This window comes from Triturus cristatus, chromosome 10, assembly GCF_964204655.1.
Source record: "Triturus cristatus chromosome 10, aTriCri1.1, whole genome shotgun sequence".
In the NCBI taxonomy this organism is placed as follows: Eukaryota; Metazoa; Chordata; class Amphibia; order Caudata; family Salamandridae; genus Triturus; species Triturus cristatus.
Window position 1 is genome coordinate 107,796,886 of NC_140593.1, and position 12,660 is coordinate 107,809,545.

General features: G+C 55.8%; 1 protein-coding gene across 1 annotated transcript in view; it reads left to right on the top strand.

Annotated features, from left to right (window-relative positions):
* Positions 1–12,660, top strand: part of ZCWPW2 (zinc finger CW-type and PWWP domain containing 2) — a 1,218,481-nt gene that overhangs the window by 1,040,654 nt on the left and 165,167 nt on the right. The gene's annotated exons all lie outside the window — the stretch shown is intronic.

Genomic DNA, 12,660 nt, shown 5'->3' on the forward strand with positions numbered 1-12,660 from the left:
AGGAGGGAGAGGGGAGTAGCTGCCCACTCCCCCGCCATTGCGAGGAAAATGCGGCTGCCCTCGGCCCCCGCAGGGGGCCACCTCGGAGGGCGGCCACCCTTAGTTGCATTTGGGCTCCTCCCCCCGCCTCGCTTCCACGGGACTCGGGGAGGAGTTCAATTACAGGGGGGCGCGCCGGACACGTCATGTCCGGCGGGCCCGGGGGGTCGGGGAAAGGTATTTAGGCCTCTCCCCTCCATCTTGGACCCTCTTTGCTGCCCCACTCTCACGCCGTTCGCCTCGTCGCTCCGGTCGCCGTCGTCTGGCCCCACGTTCGTCCACGAGTTGCTGGTAAGTCTTGCCGCTACCACTCCGCCCCGGCCCTGTCCCTGGGCAGTACCAGGTTGACAAGGGCCCTGTGGCTCGGAATCGCCACGGGCGGAGGGGGCGCAAGATGAGTTTCACTTGCGGTGCTATTGCAATCGGGAATGAATAGGGCATTGCAGAGCAGACGAATGTGGTTCATGGGAAACCGGGTTCGAGTCCCAGCGTCGGCTGAGCACCCGGTGACTTTGGGGTGGATCACTTCTACTCGCTGTGTCCACAACATGAATGGAACTTGTGTAAGGTGTCTGCCACCCATGTAAAGCGCCCTCCCCCCCCCCCTTTTTTTTGTTCGCGGGTCGCTTGGTCTATGGTTGGTCTATCCGTGCATTAAAGTGTATGGTTAATACGGAGCTCGGGTGCAACGCTCCGCTGCCTGCGGGCCTAGTTGCCACGTGTTGCTGTGTTCGGCACGCCACCTGCACGGCGCCCGGCCTGGAAGCTCCGCGAGGCGATGTGCCGGGCCTCTGCGGGATAAGCCTAGCAGCTGGGCCGCTTGCGGCGGGGAGCGCATCATGCCGTTGTTAATGGCGCGGGGGGCAGGAGACCCGGGTGGTTTTTATCTCGGATTCGAGCTCCTGGGCTGCTTATTCCAGGGAGCCTTGTGTATTGTACAGGGGGCGAGGGGTGAGGGAACCGAGAGCTATTTTCCCCATTTCTTTGCTCCTATAACTGCTATCCCACGAGACTGCCTGAAACATTAAAAATATTGAGGCCTGCCAGCACTCTGGCGCGCCTTTGTCCGTGAGCCGGCCCTAGGGCCCACTTCCTCCTAGCTTGTGCTCTCAGTTAGGGTCTACTATGACTCCCGAGGGGTCCGGAGGCTCGTATGGAGGCCGGCTTTTGTACTCCGAAGCAATAATAAACGCGCCACATTAATATTGAGATGCTATTGATAGTGCTCTAGAGGGCCATTGCCTTGCGGATATGCGTTAAACGTTACGCTCTGAAGGAACGTCTGCTAATAGGTTAAATAAAAGTGGTCTTTCGTGGTCGAAATCCTCTCACGTGACCAACGTTATTGTAACATTTTAAACACTTGCTCTTAATCTTCTTTTACAATATGCTGTGTAATCGGTGTTATGTGATGGTTTGCACACCCAAGAACCTTAGCAGTGCAACGATCGTGTGATGAGTGACACGATTAGAGCTCATAGAGGCATTTCACTTAGTAAGCATCACCTATACTAGTCATCACCTTTTCAGGGCCATGGCCCCCCCTCCCTCCCCTCCCCAGCCGCCGATCGAGCAGAGATGGGTAGAGGGCTGAGACGTTGGCTCTCAAGTTACGGGTTCTTTTCCCGTTAATACTGTCTCACGACAATGGTGCTCAACAATGAGGGGGGTGATTGGGGAATGTGGGAGGGCGATTGTGTCGCAATGAAGTGGGGGTTGGCTGGCAAATTTACTCCTGCCCTGCCAGGGGGGGAGTTGTTCTTTGTGAACTTGCTGATATGTCTTCTTGTCTCCTAGGACAGGTCCTCTCATGACGTTGGCTCACTGTATCCCTCGATTTCGCAGCGCACAAGTACACAACAGGTATGGGGGATGTAAGGTGACCATAGGCACAACCTGAGGGCCCCCGGCTCTTCATGGGCGGTACAGACAGGCAAGTTTTCGGCGCTCGAAGGGTGACGCCACGTTTTGCTGTAAGATAGAGACAATAAGGGTGGGGGGAGCCTCCGGTCTGGTGGGGAGGCAGAGGGGCCCGATATAACATGTATTGCAGGCCTGCCTGCCCTCTCATCATCAGAAGATTCTAACGATCAGAGTGTGGACGTTTAGCTAAAGACAGTTTTGTTTCCCTAGTTAGGCCCATAATAGACGTGCGAAGACTAAGGGTACGGAGCCGCCGGCATCATATACACGGACCAGGAAGATCGTCAGGCGACCTCGCAAACGCTGGGAGTAGTAAGTTTCAAGAGGTTTCGATCGCAGTCGCTAGGGGCTGAAGTTGAGGGGACAGCAAGGGGGGCAGTCTCCGCGGACACCCTTAAACCCCATTTACGTATCATGTTGATCCTTTTGCTCACCCACTTCTTGTTTTATTTGCAGCGTGTGGAGTTCAACGCACACTACCCCCATACTCCCCCCCCCCCCCCCCCCTCGGCTGGACGGGTCAGCAATTTTGGGTGAACAAGGACAGGGATCAAAAGTAAGTTAGGACTTAAGTGGTGAGGGGGCTAGCTGCAAAGTGAAGCGGGGAGGGGGAAATAGTCCCAACGCACAGGTTGGTACCGTTGGTCCAAGGTGTTTCGGATTCTCATGTGCATTTGTTTCTGCAGGGCCCGAGTAGAGTGCGACGCTACGAACCGGAAGCATGGATAGCCAGGGATCTCCCCCCCTCCTGTTTTCCCAGACAACCACAGTTGATGAGTCGCAGCCCAGCACGTCGCAGGAAGCTATTTGGGCTGATTTTTGGGAAATGGCAAAGACCAGAGGAGTCTCCTGGGCTAAGGAGATGCTGGATGCTCGTAAACAAGGGGATTCCGGCATAGTTGAGGATGCCCCTGTGGCTGGGGCAGCGGGGCAAGCCGAGTCTGCGCCTGGCCGGTCAAAGCGGGCACGCCGGCCGACAAACAAGGATTTTCCAGCAGAGCCGCCAGCTCAGAGAGCCAGGGCGATCGCCCCCCCCCCCCCGGCCGGTAGCGCCAACTGTTGTCCCGGCTGGCCCTCTTCCGCTTATCCCTGTCACCGATGTGAACTCTGCTAAGTTTGGTAAGATGATGGACTCTATGTTGAGCATCTTAGACGATTTCAAATCGTGTTTAGGGAATACAGCGCAGACACCCACCGCACCCATCGTAGTGGCGGAGGCGGCCAGGGGTGTTAACACTTTACCTGTAGTACAGGTGTGGGGTGGAGTTGCTGGGCAGTCAGGGGTGCAAGAGGGACTGGGCGCAACAGCCATCGCGACAACAGCGGTGCCACAACAGGGTCCCCCGGCGCTAGCGACCTTAGAGCGCGACAATAGGGAAGTCCCGGCGGTAAACAACAATGCAGCCACAAGTACAACAACGGCCACTGTCTCGTTGCTGCCCCCGGCAGTTCCTCCCCCCTCCATCCCCACTCCAGCGGACAAGGTGGCGCCATTATCCACAAAACCCTCTGACGTACTGACCACCGCAGCGCCGTCAGTGCCAGACAAGGGGAGCTCTGAGGCATTAGTACCACTAGTCACAGTTGCACCGCTTAAGTCAGGGCGTTGCTCCCTTTCCTGGGAAGTACCGCAGGCGGCTAAAGAGGGGATCTGGAGGAGGGAGTTTGTGGACATTTTCACCCTTCTGATGCACGGAGTAGAGGGTCAGGATACGAGGAGAATGGGGGGCAAGGAAGAAGATAAAAAGGGGAAGTTTCAGGCTTGGCCAGAGAAAACGATAAAGACCTGGGGTGATACTTTTGCGATTTTGGCAGCAGTGGTAGCGGAGAAATTCCCTGAGCAGGCACCTGCCATGTGGCAGTATTCGCGCGTCATACATGAGGAAGATGAAAAAACAGGGGGCTACGGGTGGTACAACTATGATCGCGAATTTCGCAAAAGAATGGCTATGTGCCCAGACCTTAGCTGGGACCAGAAGGAGATCCAACTATGGGTGGAGCACATGGGTAAATTCACGCCTGACATCAAGGGGGCACCCAAGAATCAGAAAGGACAGGGAAACTTCAAAGGACAGAAACAGACAGCTAAGCGTCCATTCAGACCGTCCTTTCGTGGTGGCCGGGGGGGAAACAGCCAGGGCAGGGGAGGCAAGCGTTTTAACTCAAACTCTTGCAGGTTGTTTAATGCCGGCGCCTGCTCTTGGGGAAAGGCCTGCAAGTTCGCCCACATTTGCAGCAAATGCGGTGCCGGGCATACAGCTTTGTCCTGCAACAACCAACCTACTGCCAACATGCCGCCTAAGTAGCGAGGTGTCCAGCACGGCGCCTTGCCTTTCCATTCCCCCCCCACCCCCACCCCCACCCGCCCACCGTCGGAACGGATGGCCCAGCCACTCCTGGGGATCCGGGACGCACTGCTTTTAGGTTTGTTTCAGCTAAAGGGCCATCACCCATTTGTATAGACACCCTCATCCCGTTGCTCAGAGCTTACCCCAACGTTAGGGACAGACAAATCCTAGCTGAGGGGTTCATAGATGGTTTCAAGATACCATACCAGGGCCCCCTAGTGGTCAGGGACGCGGAAAATCTGAAGTCAGCCAGGGAACTACCGCAGGTTGTTCATGAGAAGATCTTGAAGGAGAGGGCTCTGGGGAGGGTGGCAGGCCCGTTCCTTTCCCCTCCGCTTGATCATTTCTTGGTCTCTCCCTTGGGGGTGGTACCCAAAAAAGAACCCGGGGCTTTTCCTCTCATACACCATTTGTCCTACCCAGAGGGTAACTCGGTGAATCACTGGCTGGAAGAAGGGAAATGTTCAGTAGCTTACTGTTCCTTCGATATGGCGGTTGACATGGTCAGAAGAGCAGGAAGAGGGGCATGGTTAGCGAAGGCTGACATAGAGGCGGCTTTCCGTCTACTCCCAGTGCACCCGGACAGTCACCATCTCCTGGGGTTTTTTTTTTTTTTGTTTTTGAAAAACCTTTATTACAATTTCAGAGAAATACAAGTATGGGCCTACAACCAATAGGCCGGCCGCTAAAATGCAGTGTGACCCTAGGTACAGCTGGAACATTCACGTCGATGAAGCCATAAAAGGGGGTCACTGGAGAGTAAATCCTTGCCGTCGGCCGCAGTTGTAGTCCATGAACAAACAAAGGTTTCATATTTTTAAGAAACGAAAAACAACAAACACACAAGGCAAGGAATTTTAAAGCAGTAGCATGTGCCCATCGTGTCGAGGGAGTAAACCAACCCGGGTAAACAGAGGGGGAGGGGGGCAAGGCCGAAGAAACCAAACTCGCATGTCGCAGGAGCGTACAGGAATGCGCGAGCTAGGGCGACAGCGCGGCATCTATCTCACGCGTCTGAGGCGGGGCACATATATCCCCGCGATAGGAGTTCCAAGGACCCCACACCTTACTCCACTTGCCAGGCTTGCCTCTCGCCACGTACACCGTTTTCTCTCTGAACATACACCAGTCCATGTGTTCTTTCCACTCGCTGACCGTGGGCGGCCTCTGGGAGCCCCACAATTGTGCAATGTCACGCTTCGCTACCATATAGCCCAGAGTCACCCACTGCGTCTGCGTCGCATTGTAATCAGTAGGCTCCCAGACATTCAACAGACATCGCCGTGCCTCCGGCAACAAGGCCACATGCGTGACTTCTTCTAACACCGCATGCACTCTGCACCAAAACCGAGTCACCTCCGGACATTCCCACAGGATATGGAGGAAACTCCCCAGTAGCCCACAGCCTCGCTTACACAACCCATCCACCGAATATCCCATACGCATCAAACCAGGCCCCGTGACGTACACTCTGTGGAGTATTTTAAGCTGGACGAACCGCAATCGGGCCGGGATAGCCACCTCTTTCGGGGAGGCCACCGCTGACACCCAATCCTCGTCGTCCAGCTCCAAACCGTCGGCAATCCAAGTCTCCCGCAATGAGGCCAGCAAACCCACCCGATCATTAATAAGCTTCTTGTAAATCAGCGAAATGGTGCTATCCGGCACATGGCCGTCCAAGACCCTATCCTCCAACGGGGAATTCTCCGGAATAGCCGCCGCGTCCGGAAACACGGAGCACAGGGCATGATGAACCTGAGCATACCGATAGTATTCCCTATCATTCAACTGATATTCAGTTATCAGCATGTCGAACGTCTTGAATTTCCCTTTCGTCCAGAGATCCCCTACCGTGCTGATACCAATCGTATCCCACTTCTCAAAGCCTTTCGTAGTATACAGATAGCCCAAGCGCTGAGATGTATACAATGGTGTAGCCCGAGTCAAGCGATCCCTCCACCCCATCGCCGCATTTGCCGCATGCCACACCTGTACCGCGACCCGCGTCGGGCCCGTCAACCGCGCATCGAGGGACCCCGAATATAATGCTCGATTATAGTCACCGCCCGGCAATAGCAATTTGTCCATCTCAAAAGCCGGATTCAAAGCGGGGCCATACATCCCGTGATTGACGGCAGCCAACTGGGAGGCCCAGTAGTATCGCTTAATGTCCGGGAGGGCTACCCCCCCATCGTACCATGGCAGGGTTAGTTTGGCAAGAGCAATCCGCGGCCGCCCATCCCAAAACAATCGACGCTGGAGACACTCCACCTCCCGAAAATAACGGGCCGGCACCAGGTCCATGGTGTTCTGTAGGGCGTACAAAAAGCGTGGCAGCGACATCATTTTGAACAGCGCTGCCCGGCCAAGTGGCGAGAGCGGCAGCCGCCGCCAACCCGCCACATCCGCCCTTAGGCGCTGGAGGGGGGGGAGAAGATTCCATTCGTAGCGGGCCACTGGGTCCAGTGTTTTAAAAATACCCAAATAAGTGAATCCCGACGTCGCAATCTGGATAGGGCACCCCCGCGGAAGGGGGGGGGCCTCCCCGGAAAGAACGTATACACAGGACTTAGCCCAGTTGATGACCAATCCGGAGTTGCGACCAAAGGAGCTCAAAACGTCCACCAACACAATGAGCGATTTGCACGGCGATGCAAGATACAAAAGTATATCGTCCGCGTATAGGGAGACCCGGTCCTCGTATTCCGGCGTCCATCTAAGACCACGCATCGAGGGTTCCCATCGCAACCACTCCGCAAGGGGCTCCAAACAAAGCGCAAATAGGAGAGGCGACAGCGGACAACCCTGTCGGGTGCCCCTGCCCAAGACAAAGGGAGCCGATACCCACTACCTGTGCCAGCGGATTGTCATAGAGCAATTTCACCCAACCGATGAACCCCGGGCCAAAACCAAACTTCGCCAATGCTGCCCAGATGTATGGCCATTCCAGGGTATCAAACGCCATGGTAGCGTCCAATGACACCAAGATGGCCGGTTCACGAAGGAATGGCGCGCGAGAAAGGACGCCAGGCAACCGCCGCAGGTTCAAAGCGGTATTGCGATGGGGTATAAAGCCGGATTGATCCTGATGAACCAGGTCGCCCACAACCCGGATCAGACGATTGGCCAGTACCTTGGCGAGGATTTTAGGTTCCGCGTTTAACAAGGAGATGGGCCTGTAAGAAGCACATCGATCCCGGGGCTTCCCCTCCTTATGGATAACAACAATGGTAGCGAGACGTTGGTCAGAGGGGAGGGAGCCTGCCGCCCTAGCCTCAAGGAACATGTCCCTGAGATAAGGCGCAATAACATCTGGGCGCAACTTGTATAATTCAATGGGGAGTCCGTTAGGACCCATGGCCTTGCCCGATGCAATCGAGCGGATGGCCAAAGCAATCTCATCTGGCGACAGGGCCGCATCCATCACTACTTTATCCTCATCGGACAAGGAGGGCAGAGCTACGTCTCGAAGCAGCAATCGAGAGTCTTCCTCCGAGCGTTCCGAGACCGGAGAGCAGACCCCGTGAAAATACTCCGCAAAGCAATCAACTATATCACCGGGGTCCGTCACACGCACACCGTCCACCCTCTCAACCTCCGGTACCACTCGACTCGCTCTCTCCTTCTTATCCAACCAAGCAATCAATTTCCCGGCCTTATCACCCATATCATACAAACGTCCCTGTTGCTCCCTGCTCATACTCCTAGCAGATTCAGTAACCAGCGCCTTGTAGTCGGCCTGCTTGAGCTCCAAGATATGCAATCTGTCATCCGTTACACCTTGCTCCAACTCACTCTCCAACTCAGTAATCTCATTTTCTAGCCGAACAACCTCCTGCGCAGCGTATTTTTTGGTGGAGGAAATGAGAGATAGGGCCTGTCCCCTGAGCACCGTTTTAAAGGCCTTCCAAAGGGAGATGGCGGAAGACACCGACCCCACGTTGTCCTTAAAGTAATGTTCCAGAGACTTGACCAAGTCTGCACGAATCGTGGGGTTTCGTAGGTACCAGGGGTTGATCGGCGCCACCCTCCCCTCCGCCCCCAGGGCGATATCTAGGTGCAACAAAAGGGGGGAGTGATCTGATATACCGCGTGGCAAGTGTCTCACCTCCCCGATCATCCCAGCTTGGACCGCAGGAACTAGCATATAGTCAAGCCTCGAAAGACTACCATGGGCCCCAGAATGGAAGGTATACTGCGCCTGCCCAGGGTGTTTCAACCGCCAGCAATCTATCAGTCCCAGGGCATCCAGAAAACCCCCCAGCCAACTCTGGGCCCGAGGGAGGTCCCTAGGGGGGTATCGATCCTCAACTCCGGAAACAACAGCGTTAAAATCCCCCCCCAGGACCACCACCCCCCCCCGGGAGCCCAAGCAGCAGACGTCCCAAATCAGCGTAGGTGGCCGTCTGCAGGCCCGGCGGGACATAGACCGTGACCAGCGTAATCAACCTACCCTCCCACCTCCCCACCAGCGCAGCGTAGCGCCCTCTGTCGTCGTGGATCACCTCATCCACCACTAACGGGAGAGAGGTCCTGACCAAAATGCCCACTCCCCTCGAGCCAGAGGTGAAACCAGAATGGGCCAGAAGGCGATACCCTCGTCTGTTCATGGCATGGAAAGAGTTCCCTATGAGGTGTGTTTCCTGCAGGAACACAATGTCTGGCGAGATACGTTTCAGAAACTTCAGGACTACCCCCCGCTTTATCCTGTCCCCCAGCCCATTCACATTCCAGGAAAGAAGTTTCAGTCCCCTACCCCCCATCCCTCCCAGCACAGAACATCCCCCTCCCGGGTGGCACAATCATAGTAGAACAGCATGAAATATTATCCCGCCTTGTGAAACAAACAAACAATCCCCAACCCCGTCCCATCAACCCCAACAAAACTCCCCCCTCCCTGCACCCCTGCGTGAGCCCAAACAGCCCCCCCAACCTGCAGTGTGCCTGTCGCCCCATTATAAAATTCACTACAAGAAGGACAAAAAAAGGAACCCCAGAAGGAGGAAAGGGCCCCAGCAAGCCCCCCGCAACCTCCAAACACCACGGGGCAAAGTGTCAACAACTGGAGTCCGGTGCAGCCACAGGCGCAAAACGTTACCAAAGCAGTCCAGCGCCAGAATCACAGTTCCATTCCTACTCCGGCGAACCTTCTCCGCTCTCCGCCATCCGCCCCTCCGGCTCCCGACTCTTGGGCAGGGCATCCAGCCACTCTCCCACCGCCTCCGGCCGGTCGAAGAAGTGTGAGCGACCATCTAGCTCGACTCGCAGCCTAGCCGGGAAGAGCATCGCATACTTGAAGTCCATGTCTCTCAAGCGCCGTTTGATGGCCGAGAAACCCATCCGTTGCTTTTGAACCGCTTGCGTAAAGTCTGGGTAAAAGCTAACATTAGAGTTCTCAAATCGTAATGGCCCCGCCACCCTCGACGCCTGCAGCCTAGCGTCTCTATCCCGAAAATTAAAAAGTCGGGCAATGATCGGCCGCGGGGGGGGCACCCACCTTAGGCGCACCCCCTGGAACCCTGTGGGCCCGTTCCACGGCGAAGAATTTGCTCAGCCCTTTGGGTGCTAGATGAGTCACCACTAGATCCTCCACAAAGAGGTCCACAGCAGACTCCCCAGATCGTTCGGGCACGCCGATAATGCGGACGTTGTTCCGCCTGGCCCTGCCTTCAGGGTCCTCGAGGCGACGCTCGGTCAGGTCGCTTGCGAGCTGCAACCTCCGCACCGTCGTCTGCAAAGCGGCCACATCCACCGTTAGGCTCGACGCCGCTTGGGCCAACGAGTCGACCCGGTCGTTGGTTTTCGACAGGTCTGCTCTGACCAAGGTGACATCGATCAGCACCGAGTCCAACTTGTTGGCCAGAGTATCCAGTTGCTGGTTCACGGTCACCTTCATCTCCTCGATGGCTCCCATGACATCCAGCAGAGTCAATTCGGGTGATGCGCCCGAGGCCTCCTTGGGCGGCTCAGGCGATTTACGTGATCCACTAGGGGATCCCTTTGGCTGAGCATAGCGGTCCATATTGTTGGCCTGAGAATAGGCTCCCCTCCGGGTAGATTTGGGTTTTAGCTTGTTGCCATCCACTCTTGTCGTCATCGTTGGCGATCAGCAAGGTCAGCACCCTCCAGCACCCGGAGGAAGGCCCGGGGATCCGGGCCGCTAGCTGATGTCCAGGCTTGGCACTCCGCACTCGGTGCAGCTCTCCCGATGTCTCCTCAACAGTTTCGGTCGGTCAACTCGAAACCGAAAGTGAAAGTACGAGTTCCAAGGCAGGCCCAGCCTGGCATGCCGCTGTTGTTCACCTTGCAGCCGGGCACCTCACCAACCCGAGTCCGGGACCAAAGCCGGAGAAGGCCACAAACTTCAGGTTGCCAAAAAACCAGGTTCCCGGAGTCCAATTTCGATTTGGAAAACGAGTGGCACCTTAGCGTAAGATCATAGACAAAAGCCCGTCGAAAAAATCAGGATTATGACAGGATAGACGTGGGAGGTTGCGGAGGCCCTCGGGAGCCACAAGCCTACGCGGCCATCTTGGTTGTGCGCTAGGCTCCTCCCCCCATCTCCTGGGTTTTAAATGGCAGAACCAGTTCTACTTTGACAAATGCATGCCGATGGGCTGCGCAGTCTCCTGCGCTTACTTTGAAGCGTTCAGCACGTTTCTATAGTGGGCTCTCAATTGGACATACAACACGGAGGGGGTCACGCACTACCTCGATGATTTCCTCTTCATAGGGAAAGCAGGGACGCAGGAGTGCAGCGCTGCGCTTCACCAGTTTCAGGAATTGGCAGGGCGCTTAGGGGTCCCCCTGGCCCCGGGAAAAACCGAGGGTCCGGCGCAGGTCCTCACTTTCCTGGGCATAGAGTTGGACACGGTCAAGGGCATGTCCAGGCTCCCTGCTGAGAAGGTGCAGGCTTTGCAGTCGGATATCCAGGCTCTCCTGGGCAAGGACAAGGCTCCTCTCGGTGTCATTCAGAGTCTATTAGGAAAGCTGAACTTCGCATCCAGGGTGGTCCCAGCAGGTAGAGTCTTTGCTAGGAGGCTAGCGAGGGCCACAGCCAATGTGCGCAAAAAATACCACATGATTACGCTGACCAAGGGGCTAAAGGAGGACCTCCTCATGTGGCACGAGTTTCTGCTGAATTTCAATGGCACGGTCATTTGGAGATCTCCCTGGGTGGGTAGTCCAGACATTTGCCTGTTCACGTATGCGTCAGGCAGGGAGGGGTTTGGAGTCATAATGGATTGCGAATGGTGCGCGCAAAAATGGCCGAATGCATGGCGTAGGAAGAACGTAACTGCAAAAATAACTGTACTAGAACTCTTTCCCATCGTCATTGCACTTCACCTGTGGCCAGCGGCCTTGTCTGCAAGGAGGGTGGTATTTTGGTCAGATAACATGGCGGTAGTGCATGCCATCAATGGGCAAACGGCCAACTGTCCCCTCGTCCTATGCTTGTTAAGGGAGCTGCTCAGGGCCTGTATGCGCTGCAACGTAGAGTTTAAGGCTCGCCATATCGAGGGAGTAAAAAATGTAGCGGCTGATGCTCTCTCTCGCTTTCAGTGGCTCCGTTTCCGGGAGGCTTGGCCACGGGCGAGAGCGGCGATGACCCCCTTCCCGGCACACCTATGGAGGCTGCTGAAATGGAACAACAGCTGAGAGCGTTGGGCGAAAGCTCACAGGCGCCAGGGACCAGGAAAAGGTACAGAAGCCAGCTGGAAAAATTCCATAGCATTTCTACGGCGCTGGGCCAATCATCTCACCCCCTAGTGCAGCGGGTGCATGGCTTCATACTTTGGGCCAAAAGGCATGGGAAGAACAATTCGTGGGTTCGGGGTCATCTAGCAGCAGTAACCCATGACGCCAAATTGAGGGGGGAGCACGATCCCACTAAGTCATTTCTGATTTCAGCTGCACTGAAAGGGTGGGCGAGAGAGGAGGTCAGAGTTCCCGACACCAGGGCCCCTATTGAGTACCACGCACTCCAGTCAATGCTAGGCGAGTTAGAGCGGGTCACCTTCTCTGATTTTGAGGCGAGGCTCTTCGCATCAGCTTTCTGCCTTGCATTCTTTGGGGCATTGAGAACCAGTGAGTTGGTGGCAAGGGCAAAAAATGACCAGTCAGGAGACGCTTTAGGGATCAACGACGTATGTATGTCAGACAGGCTGGTGATCCATCTCAGGAAGTCCAAGACCGATCAAGCTAGGAAAGGGAAAGAGATAGTGCTGATGCCCCTGGGTGACCCGAGATACTGCCCGGTGGAGAGAGTAAAAAGGTACTTAGAGATTCGCCCTAAGGCCCCGGGGTACCTCCTGATCCACGAGGACCAGGTGCCTCTTTCTAAATTCCA